The sequence below is a fragment of the Biomphalaria glabrata genome, chromosome 1, assembly GCF_947242115.1.
Source record: "Biomphalaria glabrata chromosome 1, xgBioGlab47.1, whole genome shotgun sequence".
Taxonomy (NCBI): Eukaryota; Metazoa; Mollusca; class Gastropoda; family Planorbidae; genus Biomphalaria; species Biomphalaria glabrata.
In genome coordinates this window covers 36,219,314-36,236,329 of record NC_074711.1, presented here as the reverse complement: position 1 = coordinate 36,236,329, position 17,016 = coordinate 36,219,314, and the positions used below count along the sequence as shown (strand labels likewise).

General features: G+C 35.4%; 1 protein-coding gene across 3 annotated transcripts in view; it reads left to right on the top strand.

The window, feature by feature from the left end:
* The first annotated feature begins 5,164 nt into the window (after positions 1–5,164).
* Positions 5,165–17,016, top strand: part of LOC106060624 (limbic system-associated membrane protein-like) — a 128,622-nt gene continuing 116,770 nt past the window's right edge. Inside the window, exon 1 of one of the 3 annotated variants that reach the window (XM_056034355.1) lies at positions 5,165–5,381. The gene's annotated coding sequence lies outside the window, so the exon portion shown is untranslated. Of the gene's footprint in view, positions 5,382–12,228; positions 12,340–17,016 lie in introns of those variants that run through there. The other 2 variants (XM_056034383.1, XM_056034363.1) reach the window with 2 other exon arrangements.

The window sequence follows — 17,016 nt, the reverse complement described above, 5'->3', positions numbered from 1 at the left end:
AACCAGCGACTCACTTTCGCTAACCCACTTTCTTTAATTCTAGCTCAATCCTATTATCCATTCTATCGGCCCCTCCACCATCCTAATACCTCTCATTACCCACCCCTCATCACTATGGCCTGCGGCACACGCTCGAAAGCGGACTTGAAGACATCAAAGTAGTGTTGAAGGCCATGCCGCTCGTGCATAGCAGAAAGTACGGTCTAACGTTTTACAAATGATAACACGTACAGTGTATAGTGTAATTCTTAAATTTTATTCTTGTTGAATTTGAAACAAAATTAATTGTAATAATAATTTAAAAAAAAACAAGAAGAAAACGTGTTCGGGCCTTTGTGTCTTGCTGCTGTCACTTTTTTTTTTAAGTTGTCTGCATTTAATTTTGTTTTCTTTGGTCGCGACCAGACCGGCCCATTTGGTACCGGCCCACCGGGCATTTGCCCGTTTGCCCATATAGCCAGTCCGCCCCTGGATGAATCACTAAATCTCGTATTGAGCACAGACTTGAAATGTCGTTATGGAAGGCTTCTTTTAAGGATTGCATCTCTGAACAATTGTCTTGAGCAATATCATCTGGGCCAGGTGAGACAAGAAGCATGTTGACGTCATCCAACTCTTTGCCGTTTGCACTTGAAATGAAACTGGCCTTTATTAAAACATTTTGACAATTTTTTATGCCCATGAAATCTGTCATGTAATTGAGAAACAATGACATCGATAGTTCGGTAAAATACTTGATTTTAAAAGTCTTTTGAATCTTGAGTTATTTTCTTCTTAGTAATTAGTGATAGGCTCGTGAAATTGCCTTTTCTTTTCATTTTTCGCAATCGTGTAGAGCAAGAAAAAAAACTTCCTGTATCAACAGCCAGGATCCAGCTACTTCAGAAGCCTCTAGATTTATACTCTAAAGACATTCTCCAGTGATTTACTTCATTCTAGATTTTCTTCAGATGACTTTCTGCTTTGTGTAGATCTTGCTTCTCAATTTCCAACAATTTTGACACAATTTGATTGCGCTCACAATTTTGAAATGGACAATAAAAGGATTCCAAAAGGTTACATTGCAAAACAAAAAAAACAAAAAAACAAATTCATGATATCACAACAACAAATGTAAAAACTTTGTTCAGAAATTGTTCATAGTTCTTGCTTTCATTTGCTTGTCCTATCTTCCCGCTCTAGACACGTGAAGTCTGCATACATCCCACATGGGCTTACATCTCACACGAAATGAAAGATTTTCGGAGTTTTGAAGGTCAATGTCTTTATTTAGTAAGGTCCAACAGTTCTGGGACACATACACACACAGGTTTTTATGGATGTTGTTTTGTCAGCAATATTATCGAACTTTTCTTATTTGCACTTATAGTGCTGCAGCTCGTTACAAACAGTTCATAATTTATGAAACAAGAAAGTCAGTTAGTCCTCTGACTTATTGTTTAAAGCTTAACATATTTCTCTATACTAGCAATGAAAGCTTCCTTTAATATTGTATTTTTAATACAGAACAAAAGAAACAAATTGAGCTTTGAAAAATTGAATAATTAGCAGCTGTGTCAAAAAGTTGATTCGTGACCATCCCTATTGACCTAAATGTTATTGTCGCCCCATCCCCTTTTCTTTTTTCTGTACCACACATATAATATATTTTCTTAAACAAACTCTCTCTTTCTCCCCTTCCCTAAACCTCTAAAACTATTAATGGTTTAATGAATATATAGGGACTAAAAGGAATGGCAACAATTGTCACGTCAAACGCACGATCAGAGCTAGACACCATTACAATGAACCTGACGGAAAGCAGTTTCTTATATTAAAGTAATCCAAGCCGCTAGTGCACACTGACTCTTAGCTTAAAATAGTGATTAATGTTTTCAAAAGAATATAAAGTTTTGGTATAAGGTTTAGGACATTTTGAGGGAGCTTTTTAGATTCTATTTTTAGCGCCCCCCCCCCCAAGGGGAAAAGACGATATTAGTTTTGAAAGCGAAAAATATAATTTTTAAAATCAATTATGTAAAATTATGAAATACACCATTTTTACAACTATTCTCTATTAATAGTAACAAACACTGGAGGCTTTGTAGTAAGGGGAATAACTATTTACGATTTTTTTAAACACATTTATGCAAATGGTTTTAGATTTTGGTCAAAAAAATATATTTTTGTTATAATTGTTAAGTTATGTAAGTTCTGTCATAATAAATAATAAAAACTTTTTTTTAAAAGAGAAAAAGTCTATTTACTATGCAAATAAGTTAACATAATTTAAAACAACATTTAATAAGTAGTTTTTCATATTATCGCGTAAACTCTAATAGAGTTCATAAAGCGTAATAAAACATTGGAGCAATGACGGCACATGTTTGTCATACGAAATGTTTCTATTCCTCAGGCTTCGAATAAGAGAGTGACCTATACAAAACAATTAGATCAATTAAATACTCATTATAAGACATCAATTAGGCCAGGTTCAAATCTAACTTCACATTCACTTTCACCTATTTATTGGTCTGCTGGACCGTTGGGGCACCACACAGGATCTGTCAACCTTATTTCTCCATTCATCTCTGTCATTTGCCTTTGATAGAATTTCATTATGATATTCTTTCTGAAAATATTGAAACCTGCCTTTTTACCTGCCTGGGTGGACCACTTCTGATAGAATTTAATACAGATATTCTTCTGCAAATATTGAAACCTGCCCATTTACCTGCCTGGGTGGATCACTTCGGGGTCCCATTTTGAGTTTGTGTTTCCATACAAACTGTCTTTGTAACCTTGTTTTTTTTTATCGGTTCCTACAAAAGTGTTATTATTTTATTTCCAATTTGGTGTCATCCCTAAGTTTTCATGTGGGCCCCAACTGGTCAAGAGTCATGGGCCCAAGCGCGACGAACCCCGTTGCGTCATTGTTTCTACGCCACAGGCTGTAGGCCCCTAATGGTTGTGGGCCACTGTTAATGGAACCAATTCACGCCAAGGTTGCTACGCCACTGCCTAAAGCTTTTATTTAGAACTCCTAAGATCTAGTCTACATCTAGAATGTCGATGTAATCTCTCTATTAGACTTTAGCAACCCTTAGTAACTTCAATACAAATTGTATTGAAGCAATTTTAAATTTAATGTTATCGCATAATTACGGTAATCCGGCTGACTAATTTTTTCGGGGGGGGGGGGGGAATTTTTCTAACCCCCCCCCCCGGGCCAAGCCAGTGTGTGTGTGTCTGTGTATACTTAATTAATATTTATTACATTCTGACCCTTCATTCTTTCGGAAAACGTTTATTGTAGGTTCTTCCTGAAGTTTGTGAAAAAAATTGTAGACTTCCCGCCCTTGCCCATCAAGGGAGTCTGGGCGAGCGCTGAAAGCTCTCACAGAGGAGTTCGATGCGGAGCCCCGCCGCCAAGCACTATCTCCGGTATTGAAAGCCAACAAAATGCATATTCTGAGGTATCTACAGTGCATTATCCTGCTATTAAACAGTTTTATTTCAAAAACCTACTCTGCTATACTTATTAAGATCCTCCCGCACAATTCGGCACTTTGGGCGGCTAGCTGCTTTCACAAAAATCTGTCACTGGAAATGTCTGAAGCCTCTTTCCACCTGCTCTGAGGACCTCCATAAAAGTGTGGCGCCAAGATGTCCCTGTTTGCGTTTCCCTCCTAATGGCGCATACAATATCGGCACAAACTAAATTATCTTATTTTTAGCATAGAATACAAATGATCAGTGTGAAACAAATCTACAGACAATAGATCGTTTCAAATAAAAAAAAACAACCTCCGCTTTATTGGCCAATCTCTATTGTGTCTTTATAATCTCCTTAATCATTTTATTATTAAACAAAATCAAGAAAAAGAGTTTTGTGTTGTCACTAAATGTGTACGTGAACTTTACATAAAGAGTAGGTACGTTGTCTGCTAAGCTATGCAGGGTAGAGATTATTCTCTTTTATTTAAAAAAAAAGTGGATGAATATAATTTTATAGTAAAAATGTCCGTTGAACTGTTGTTGTTTTTTTTTACATATTTCTGTTTTTTGTTAAAAAAAAATGAAGATAATTACGTCTTAGATGACGAGAGATGACAGAAAGCAGAGTTCGAACCAGATACAATGATGTCCAGAACGCTTGCCACAAGACCAGTCTAGAATAAATAAAACTGTCCTTATATATAATGAATGTAATGCTTGAATTTTAAGAAAAATAACATATTTAAGTAAAACTCTTGGGTCGGTCTTCCCTTCGAAAACCCTTCTCTTCCTCCCCCACGCCCCCCCAAAAAAATAAAAAAATTTCCCAATAAGATTCATTGTTGGTTTGTTTTTCATTTGGTGGACTATTATAGAAGGAGCTAATGATTTACTTTCATTGATTGTTACAGTATTGTACAGTATGCGTCTCTACTATTTAAAAACAACAACACCGAGGCTAGAAATGATTAGGCGTGGCCTACATACAATACAAGACTTCGAACAGAAAGGTTCTTCACGCGGAAGTAATACTGAATTCTAGGGCGTGTACTTCAATGATTGTACTATTAAATTGTGTGTAGGTCTTGTGAAGTATGGTGTAACGTTTTGGACATTTTCATGAAATTTATATCAAAAGTTTGGGTAGCAACGAAAAAAAAAGTGATTCAACATTCAAAAACAAATGTGCATAGTATCAGGTTATTATTTTGTTGGGTTAACACATTACTGCTTACACTCACTGGCTCATTTGACACCAATTCTAGTGACGCCACTGCTTACACTAACATGTACGCATTTAGTAATTCGCTAAAGAATTTTTAAAAAATTCCTTAAAAGTTTCGATGATATAAAAGTAACGCAGTCACTTTGCAGTTTAATATTTTGAGACCACTTGCAAGACTTAAACATTTCAGAAAGTAAGTCTTATTGGATTAATTAAGAGGAACAGGCTAATAAAATAAATTAGCATTCATGGACGGGTCTCAGCCTGTCCTCTGAGAGGCTCACCCAACACTCAGCCAGCAGTGTGCGAACGAGAGCATGTGTGTCTCATTTGTATTGTGTGCGTGTGTGAGGAGATACGATCTGTACATGAGCTAATGTCCACGTGAACCGGAGAGGGGAGGGAGTCGGAGGCGCGCTGCTGGTAGTGGGGGAATGAGGGTGGAGTATAGCAGAAATCAAAGACACGGCGACAAGAACAATTCTGTTCTAAAGGCGGTGCCGCCATGGCGAGAGAGTCTGCCAGAAAGGATGTTGTGTGTCTTGATAGAATCCCCGAGTAGTGGAACCGGTGCGGGGGGTGCTGTCTGAGAGAAGGCGTTCTTTTAAAAAGTTTGTTGCTTAAGTGTTACGAACTTTTCATTTCAATTGGAACTTTTACTTTTGGCAAGTGTCTTCAGGTATGTCGCAATATGTACTGACAGTGAGAGTCGTTTGTTTTTGTCTTCTTTTAGCAAGGAGGAAAATTGTTGTTTTTTTTTTTTTTGTTTTTTTTTTTACATTTAGTTAATTAGCTTCACTTATATATCATTGTAACTCATTTAATACGAAGTGAAGTGCTAATGCTGTTGGGCATGTTCTAGAATGATTTTTTTAAAATAATGAACATATTGAATTGAATGAAATCAAATCTAAACTTAAAAAGAAGTCTTAATGTTATAATAATGGCCCAACCCCCGGTCCCCATATCTCCGAAGGAAAAAAAAAACAAAAACAAACATTGTTTAATTAAAATTTAATTAATTTTATTTGAACATTTGGGTTACAATTCTAAAAACAGTACATAAGTTAAGTATCCGTTGGAAATACTTTTCAATTTCTTGAGTTTTTGACTAAATCTAGGTCTAAATGTTGTAGAATAGTTTTATTTTCAGTTCCTGCAACACCATTATTTAAAAACAATTCTTATACAAAGGTTTCAAATTTTGGGGGTAAATCTATATTCTACTCTAAATCTGCCTGTCTGTCTATTTGTATACCTCTCTCTCTCTCTCTTTCGCTCTCTGTCTCATTCTCTGTATATAAATAAATAAAAATATAAATATATACAGTGCTTTTTTTTTTTTTGAAGTGCTTGTACTCACTGATGGATTGCCTAACTTTAAACTACTAATAACTTAATAATAAATGTTAAAATGAATTTTTTGAATGTGGGAATAAAATTATTACTTTTCTTGTATTTTAAAATATATTATTAATTTATTAGTATATAAAAGTTAGGTAATCAATCACTGAGTACCGGCACCTATTTGTTATATATATATATATATATATATATACACACATATACATAACCCCTTCACGTAATACTTAGTCTGTTGAAATTTGGAGTCACCACACATGATTTCAATGACAGGCCCGTCCATTCTTTTGTGTCGTCTTTCCATCGCATTTTCTTTCTGCTTCTTCTTCTTTTTACAAATCTAATACCAAATCACTCTGTGTGTCTATCTGTCTGTCTGGTAATTTTGTTAACAAGTTATTTCTCTCACACCCATTCTCAGATCAAGTTGAAACTTTATACAATTATTTGCTGTGCCTAACTAACAATGAAAAAAAAGAATTAATTAATCTATTATTGGTAGTTAATTATTTGGTTTGATATCGAAAAAGGGAAATAAATGCTACTTATTGAGAGATGTGGCTGTATATGTGGAGTTTTCCCCATGTTTACATTTTGTACTGTTATTTCTACCACTTTCCAGTGTCAGATCAAGTTGTGCACACAATTATTCAAAGTCTATGACAATACACGAATTAATAAAAACGTAACCATTTAGTTCATCAATTAGTGGTAATTAATTAATTTGGTTTGACATTTTAACAAAAAGGAAGCTTTTTCTTGCATTTTTGAGATATGGACAATGTATCGGATAGTGAGATAAGCATTGTTTACAATAAAATAAAAACATTTTTTGCTTGCTCCTGGTACTGTTCCTTGAAGGATAATCTTTGTTAGCACTTAGGACTTTGTCATAACGTTTTAGATTGCGTCTTTTGATAGTAGTCAGCAGGTCACATCGTATTGTATAAATAGTTTAGGATTTTTTTTTTTATGAAAAAATTATTAATTCACCCAATAAATAATTTGTTCTTTACATTGAAACAAGTAATATAAGAACTAAAACCAAACTATACACGATAAAGCAAAGCCTCTGCTGTTTGCGAGTACCACCCCTGAACAGGAAACATTGTGAAATATTTGAATTTTCATCTATACTATAAACATTAGAGTGTTTGAATAAAGTATATTTGCTAAAGTCCTTTTTTTTTTAATTAAATGTGCGAAATGATATCTTTTCGGGAGCAGAAAACAAATAATTACAATATTTTCTATATTTTTAGTGACTTCTGCTTCTGTTGCTAAGCAGCAAGAGCATTAATTTATTCCTTCGCGTCAACTTGTTAGCAGCTTGTATATTTTCTTTGATAATGTTATCTTTATTGATGAGCCCGCCTGAGTTATCTCTCTTTGCTCGAGCTCATATTTTCGCGGGCAATCCATCCCGCGCTCTGCTACACTTCCATCTCGATCAAGGGCTAAAGTAATTAGCTTTTGTTTTTTTAATACTCGGACAGGAGAGGGGGAGAGGGTTAACGCTGTGGTGGCTCTACAGAAGTGAGTACCCTTTAACAGTTTTAGAATGAGCAATCAAGAAAAACAAAGGTAACAAGTATATAATTGTATATCAGCTTGTCAAAGTTTTATAACATTAGCAAGTGGTGATTGACGCATGAAGCCATTGGCCCCTACAAGTCCGTTTTAAAAACATGTCAAGGAGTTCTATTTGTTTTATAAAAACTATATCATAAGTTGAATACGAAATAACTCATGAAAATATCACCAGAGAAATAAGTATGAGGAGACATAGAGATGAGATTTATAGGCGAGACACAAATATGAGAGATCCAGAGTTGGTCTTTTTAAATGGATCGTATACCCGAAAAGTCCACCCAGCTCTAATGGATACCTGACGTTAGTTGTGCTGGCCATATGACACCCTCGTAAACCGTAGACCACAGAAACATCATCTGCCCTATAGACCACAACGTCTGAATCTGAAGGGGGGAACTTTAACTTTACACCCGAAAAACCTCTCTACAAATCTGCTCTTTAATCAGGTAATAAAAATACTCGACAGAAACATAGAACAAGTTATTGTGATATAACTCGTGTTAATAGAGAAAGACATTATGCTTAATATTCGTGTAAATAAATAAAAAAATATATTGTGCTAATATTCGTGTAAATAGAAACAAATATTGTGCTAATATTCGTATTTATAGAAAATTGTACTAATATTGGTTTAAATAGAAAACTTTATTGTGCTAATATTCGTGTAAATAGCTGCATAGTGCTAATCTTCGTGTACATAGAAAAAGATATTGTGCTTATTTTCGTGTAAATAGAAAAGAGATATTGCACTTTTCTTCGTGAACAAAGAAAAATGATACTGCGCTAATACTCGTGTAAATAGGAAAAACGTATTGCGCTAATATTCTTGATATTATATAAATTTTGATATTGTGCATATTTTCGTGCAAATAGAAAAAGATATTGCGCTTATCTTCGTGCAAATAGAAAGTGAGACTCCTCTTCGATCTCGAAGTTGGAGTTTCTTCATGCTTTATTGATAGAAGATTTTTTTTTAAGAGACAAGTTGATGTTACGTAAGTGTAAAGACAAAATCTCGACCATTCCACAAGATCACTTCACGTCCGTTGTAACAAGTGGAACATAGTCTAATCAACACACTCGCCTCTAGGACGAGCTCACTGTCACACCGTGTGCAGAGCTCTCTTTACATTATGTCATGACATGACACTTTGATTTTACAGATACACTTTTAGTTGAAGCTCAGTGGTTCTCAGCATGGTCGTCATTTATATCTTTCAAAGTGGAATAGCACTTAAAAAGTTGGGGGGGGGGGAAGGTGTTTACAGTACTATGAAATGACGTGATCTTACAGCTAGATAAACATAGCACTTCGACTAGCCAACTCATTTCAATGTTCAAGTATCTGGTTTTGACATTAATACTTTTTAGATTGATATTTATAGACGTGTAAAAAATGTGCCAACTTAAATAGTATTGGTAAACACCTCTAAATAAGTAATGTTGAATGCATAGTATATCTAGGACTCATTAAAACTAATTTTTTTTAATGGTGGTGAAATACTCTTATCTCAAGGGAAAAAAACAAGCATAATAAATTGTTTAATGCTTTGAAATGCAAGAAAGCAAGAAATGCTTTGCTAAATTACTGAAAGAAAAAGTTGCCTTAAAATTTATTAGCTGCTTGGAAGGAGAAGTGGAAACATATTGAGCGAATGAATAGATTACTAAAGATCACTGATGCACAAACTTAGACCCGCGGCTTTTCGATACGTATTCTTAAAGTGCATAAACAAAAATCCAAACAGGAACGCTTCCATTGGTCGAATTTCCAACATACATAGATGAGGTTGCGTGTCAATGTGTTATGCGCCAGGAGGCCCATTGACTCCGGCTTCAGCCTGCTTTTCTTTCTGGGTGTGCTCCCATAGCCTTTGATCATCCAAAATCATCTGCAAGGCAGCAGGTGTTTAGTTTCGGAGTCTTCCCTCTTAGATGAACTGCTATCCCTAGCTAACGAGTTTCATCTACCCGGGTTTAGAGTTAGAGCGCCCTATACTCGCTTTTTGCAATCATTTCCCTTGATTTCTGAAATATTTTTAGTAAATATTCTAACCACTGGAATACTTCACCTCATCCTCCATGACTGCAAACCAGTTGGTCCGCGGCCGTTTATTTGGTATTCACAGCTAACCCTTATATCTAAGGGTCGTTCCCCTATCCACCACCTGGGGACGCGCTTGGTAGAAGGTGGTAGCTCTCCCAACTATACCAACTATATGGAGAGCTCCCTGATTTGGAAACCACTGCGCAGTTCATCTCATGTATTGGTCTAGTCATATGAACACTCCAACATAACAATGAGAACGAAGAAGAAGAAGAAGGTCGAATTTCCTGTGATTGAAATGTTTGTGAACCAAATGCTGAAAATTATTTTAAAATATTTTATCTTACATAAGCTTAGTCCGAGTTTGATCAAATTTAAGTCTTGACCAATTGGGACGCAATACACTACTGCCGACGTTTTGCTTTTAAACTAGCACCTAGTTGTCAGTTTTAGCTCTCTTTTAGTCATAACTGCAATGAAATCTTAGCAGTCTTCTTTTCAGATCTAATTCTCTTGTTTTCATAACACAAACCATTTAGTAATCAAATTATTTTAACTTGTAAGGGACGATGGTGAATGGAAGATCATTTGATTGTTTGATTGTTTGATGAGTTCTAACGCTTTTCTAACTTTTCACACGCTTCATGTTTCTGTATAAAACTTTGAAGATATTGGAAATCTGTTTCTTTACTGTGGTTGAGTGGTTAAGCCACCGAACCTGAGGTCATGGGTTCAAACCACAGTGAAGACTGGGATTTTTGAATTTCAGGATTTCTAGGGCGCCCCTGAGTCCACCCAACTCTAATAGGTACCTGACTTTAAGTGGCGGTTGGGCTTTGTGCTGGCCACATGACACCGTTGGCCAAAAGAACCAGATGACCTTAACATCTCTTGCCTCATAGATCGCAGGGTCTGAAATGGAAACTTTTACTTTACTTTGCCCCAAAATGTCCTCGGAGTAAAACATTTTAATTAAATGAAATAAAACCAAAACTATGAATAATGTCTTTATTTTGTTACCTCAAAAAAAAAACAACAACAACAAAAAAAAAAAAACAAGATTACATAGACAGTTTGTGTCTCCTCTTAGGTAAATGAGAAGGCAGTTTTCAATATTTTCAGAAAGAATATCAGAAACAATGTACTACAAACTATCAACAACTAGAGTCTACAATAGTATCTCAAGATCTCAACACAAAACGAAGAAACATGCTCAATTTTATACCACAGAGTTGAAGATTAGGTGTCAGTGATATTTTCGTCTACAGACTTCTCACCGGCTGAGTTCTTATAAGCTTTGTAATAAACAAAATGTGTTCACAATTCAAGTTTCTAGAATTCAGTCAAACTTGCTTGCAGAACTTGCTAAAAATAAACAAATATCCTACAATAATAAAAATCACTCTCCCAGGCAATGATCCTCCCTTCTATATTCGTGGTATTGAACACCTTTGGCACGTGTCTTGCTACGGCGGCGCTGCGGCTGTCAATAGCAAAAGAAGCCATTAAAACGAAGAGGTAATAGACTCGCTGGCTATATATTATTCAATATGTCACATTAAGACCTGAAGCGATGGATTCTAAAAATAGAACGAAGACACCCCCACCCCTACCCTTAACCAATACGCCAGACGCCAGGAACTTGCGGTAATAGAAATAATTAGAGCCGTTTGAATTCGATCCCCTGACATTCACCAACAGAGCGGAAAGTCAAAACTAGAATCTGGAATGATAGTGATAAATGGTAAAGTCTTTAGCCAGTGTAATTATATTCAGTGATCGTTAGATTATTTACTGCGTTTATATAGGTCAGGGACGTAATGAGAACATATCAACGTGAACAACATACGGCACGTGACTTGTTTAAGTCAACTTTTAGTGCTCATCGTTAATAATTACTTTTTTTTTTTTTTACAAAACTTTCATTAACTCTGTCTGTCTGTCTGTCTGCTAAAATTTTTTAACATCTTATTCTCCCACTTTCCTATCTTGGATACATAGATACCCGTGCTAGTATATACATAAACACAAACATACACACACATGCATACTTACATACACACATACATACATACATGCATGCATACACACACATATGCATACATACATTTATATATACATACATACATACATACATACATACATACATACATACATACATACATACATACATACATACATACATACATACATACATACATATATACATACATACATACACACATACACACATACACACATACATACATACATACATACATACATACATACACACATACACACATGCATACATAAATGGCCTACTTATACACATATAAACCCACAACTGGCCTATTGATGGACTAATTACGTTGAATGTTCAGACACTTGGTGTCCCCCCCTCCTCCCCCTCTCTCTGCTAATAAAAAGAAAATGACGCGTACCACTTGTTCCACGATAATTGGCATACGAGAGGTCAGCCTGCTCTTGAAGCCACATTCCATGCCCAAGATCTGGGTTACGAAAGGCCAGGCATGCGGTAAAAACACACGACACTGCTCATCCTTTTAACGCTGTTCTGTTGCTGGTTTTTTTTTTGTATTCGTGGATTTCCTTTGACATTCCAGTGAAATAGAACGTTTGATCTAGAACTGACGTAACTTATGCTTCTTTATTTCATCTGGTTTTAAAACTTTGATCTAAAACTAATGAAGTTTAATTTTGTTGCGTATATCCGCATATCATGAATTTAAAAGAATCTAATTAATGTTTTTAATTTGCTAAAATATTATAACCATAGACTTAAATATATTATATCTAGACTGGACACCGGAAACAAATTCCCATTCGCGATTGATCGATTCACAGACCTATATATATATATAGATTTTTATATACGTAACTCTTTTTCGAGCTCTAAGGGAAGTCGCCCCAATCAATCTTTTCTGTCTTAGAAAAGTAATGATCTTTTGTTTTCAAAGTTTAGAAATAATGCAAAATCATTTCTCGGATTTTCTTTAGAATGGGCTATTAATCACAGAACTATATTTTCCCGCTAATATATGAAACAAAGCCATTTCCTGTTCGTTTCCATTGAGATAATGTTTCAAAAATTCTAGATCGAAATAATTCATATCTGTTGATTTTAATCATATTATGTACATTTAAATAGATTGATTACCTAGATCTTTTTACATTATGTATCTAAAGATTGCAAAATAATAATTATGAGACGAGAGTACTCTTAATTTTGATGTTCAATTACCAGATCTAGATCTAAAAATTAAATAATATATTACATATGTTAGGGTTTTTAAAAAAAAAAAAAAAAAAAAAAATTAATAAAAATAGCTGTACTTCTTTTAACTACTTTACAAAACAACGCCTTGTTTCAACTTTTTAAAAAAATTTCACATTTTTTGTAGTTTTAAAAGATCTCCATGTCCAGTCTAGATATAATATATATATAAGTCTATGATTATAACATGATGATTGCAATATTAAATATTTGTTTCGAAACTTCTTCTGGTACATTACTTTCTTGTTCACCTCCCCCTCTTTTATTGAACGAAATTTATACATAAAAAGTAAGTAAAAACAAAAGTAAAGTTCCCCTCTCAGACCTTGCGATCTATAAGACATATGATGTTAAGTACATACAAAACAAACAAAAAAAGTTATCAATTTTTAAAGAGGAATGTTGGTCATCAGGTAATGAGTACCAAAGCCTAATGAATTGGTATGGTTGTAGTGGCTGAGTGGTAAGGTCTTTGACTTCTGAACGAAAGAGTCTCTGGCTCAAATCTAGGTCAGGAGTGGAACGTTTTAGGACACCTCTGAGTCCGCCCAATATTTGCTGAGAAAGTAAAGCCGGTTTTTCATTGTGCTGGCTTTAGGACACTCTCGTTAACCGTCGGTCATAGAATCTGATGACCCCAATGATCGCAAGGTCTGAAAGGGATACATATTTTTTTTAGTCATGAAAATGTTAAAAAAGAAAAGAAAAAGTGTACACGACACCTTCGTATAAACCTTTTATTTTTTTGTCCAAACATTTCACATTGGATACTACATTAGTAAATAATTTTAAATTTAATATCCGTACACCAAAAAAGCTCAAAATGTCAAACGAAGCTGTTATGGTCAATTTTGTCTCTGATGGTTGACATCCGGAACGTTTTATAACTGTATGCTGTAATACCGAGCCTAGTAAGTATGCTAGCTGGATACAGTGTCTTAAAAGTTGTTATAACTGTATGCTGTAATACCGAGCCTAGTAAGTAGGCTAGCTGGAGACAGTTTCTTAAAAGTTGTTATAACTGTAGACTGTAATACCGAGCCTAGTAAGTAGGCTAGCTGGAGACAGTTTCTTAAAAGTTGTTATAACTGTAGACTGTAATACCGAGCCTAGTAAGTAGGCTAGCTGGAGACAGTTTCTTAAAAGTTGTTATAACTGTAGACTGTAATACCGAGCCTAGTAAGTAGGCTAACTGGAGACAGTGTCTTAAAAGTTGTTATAACTGTAGACTGTAATACCGAGCCTAGTAAGTAGGCTAGCTGGATACAGTTTCTTAAAAGTTTTTATAACTGTAGACTGTAATACCGAGCCTAGTAAGTAGGCTAGCTGGAGACAGTGTCTTAAAAGTTGTTATAACTGTATTCTGTAATACCGAGCCTAGTAAGTTGGCTAGCTGGACACAGTGTCTTAAAAGTTGTTATAACTGCAATTTAATAATAATCAACATCAGTGTTTCTCTTATCGTGTTCTGCGGAGCCCTACTCTTCCGCGAGGCCTGAATAGGTCTTCCACGAACTATTGTAATTATTATTATCTAGTAGGCCACTTTGTGAATTAAGCTCTCTAAAAAAAAATAAACAAAGTGTTCCGTTAATTACTCAGAATGTGCGAAGTGTTCCGTTAAGTAAAAAGTCTGGGAAACACTCACCTACATCACGTGTTATCCTTGTTTACGTACGGTCTTTAAGTACGTCATGTATAATTATGTCAAGTTTATCCACTACATTTTTATCTACGTCATATTTATCTACCTTGTAATTATCTTATTTTATATTTTTATTCTTGTATTTCCAATCTATTGGACACCCTCCAGCCCCCCACTCTCTTACATCTACCTATAGGACGTTATTGCAGTGTTACAGAAATAGATCTTTAGGCTTGATCCTGATTGGCTGCTTAATTCTTTCATTTACTCTTCCTCGTTTTTCTTTTGATGGAACTCTTCTTACAAATAAGTTTTCTGGAGAGCAAAATAAAAATCATGTATCATTTTGAAAGTATGTGTGTGAAGTAAATACTACATTTAATAGCTCAAAAAAAACAACATATATAGACAAGTGAAGAGAGAAAGAAATGCTTACTAGAGGGAGAACAATTGAGTCTACTTACACTGCAATTACAGCAGCATCAAAATGGTTTCCCCAATTTCACTGCAGGGTATCAAGGGACTAGGAGGACAGCGACAAGACGAGGATGTAATTGTTGAATGAAAGTCAAAGACATAATGAAAAATTGGATCATGTACATTTTTGTCTTTCCGAGTAAAAACGGGTTACATCTAGTACAGTTCAATACAAGACTCATTTTTTGTGTATTCTGTTAGGGGAGGCGTGGCGGCTGAGTGGTAAAGCGCTTGGCTTCTGAACTGGGGGGTCCCGGATTCGAATCCTGGTGAAGACTGGGATTTTGTTTTATTTCGGGATCTTTGGGCGCCTCCGAGTCCAACCAGCTCTAATTGGTACCTGACATTAGTTTGGGGAAAGTAAAGGCGGTTGGTCGTTTTGATGGCCACATGACATCCTCGCTTACCATTGGCCATAGAATTAGATGACCTTTACATCATCGGCCCTATAAACAACCAAGTCTGAAAGGCGAACTTTAATTTTTTTTTTACTTAATCCGTTAGGCTCTTCTATTGTCTCTTGACTCCGTGAGTCTCATTTTATCAATATAATACATTACGTTCGGATATTTGTTACAAATCTTGTATCAAAGCGCTCTGTCTGTCTGTCTAGTTCAAAGTTTGTACACGTTATTTCTCCCGCACCCATTCTAGGAACAAATTGAAACTTTGCACAGACAAGATATGGTTCAATAAAAAAAATTACCAGTTAGTCAATTAGTTACTGGTAATTAATTTTTTTTTACCAACAAGGAAAGTTTATCCTTCAGTACTCACAAATACGGCTTAGTATGTAGGGTTTCATCTTATTAGATAATTGAACACATTATTTTTCTCACACCCATTCTCGGATCAAGTTTTCAATACATAATAAGGGAAATAACTTCTACATTATTGAGAGATATATTTTGTAAACGCGCAGTTTTTTTTCCCTAGAATAAACTTTGTTATTTAAAAAAGGATTTTTTTTTATTTCGTTTGTTTTAAATGTTGAAACGTGTAGTTCTGTAGCCACATTGAAATTTCTTTCTTTTTTTTTTTTTTACTTTTAAAAAATTATAACGGTCAAGCTAGAGTTTCCCCATTTTGGGCTATGGCCAACGAGCTAATAAGTCTTTTCCCAGCGATACACGTGAACTGTAAACTGTCTAGAAGGTATGCAATAGTTTGTAGCTTCAGTCAGTCCAACTTAACATTGTAGCACAACTTCTTCACTTGATACAGAGAACATTTTTTTGACAACCCAATAAGCTTGACAGATATTTTCAGCTTTGAATTTCAATGTTAATAAGTCAGAAAATAAAAAAATTAAAATACAAGATGTGAAATAATTTAAACAATAGACTTCAGTTTGTCGACAGAGAAAGTCTTTCAATTTACATGAACCACACGTGGTCACGTCTTCTCTCTCACGTGGTCACGTCTTCTCTCACGTGATCCCCTATTTTCTCTCACGTGTTCACGTCTTCTCTTTCACGTGGTCACGTCTTCTCTCTCTCACGTGGTCACACCTTCTCTCTCACGTGATCACGTCTTCTCTCTCACGTGATCACATCTTCTCTCACGTGGTCACGTCTTCTCTCTCACGTGATCACGTCTTCTCTCTCACGATGTCACGTTTTCTCTCTCACGATGTCACGTCTTCTCTCACACGTGGTCACGTCTTCTCTCACGTGGTCACGTCTTCTCTCTCACGTGGTCACGTCTTCTCTCTCACGTGATCACTTCTTCCATCACCCTTTTCTTATGTCATTAATCCCATTTCATCTTTATCTGCATCAATCTTACTAAATGTTACACGAGATACACATACACAGTTCATACTATCCAGTAGTATCCAGATACTAATACATTTAAAATGGTCATGACTATTCGGTATTGGTTTCACAAATACATTTAGATTGCCACACATT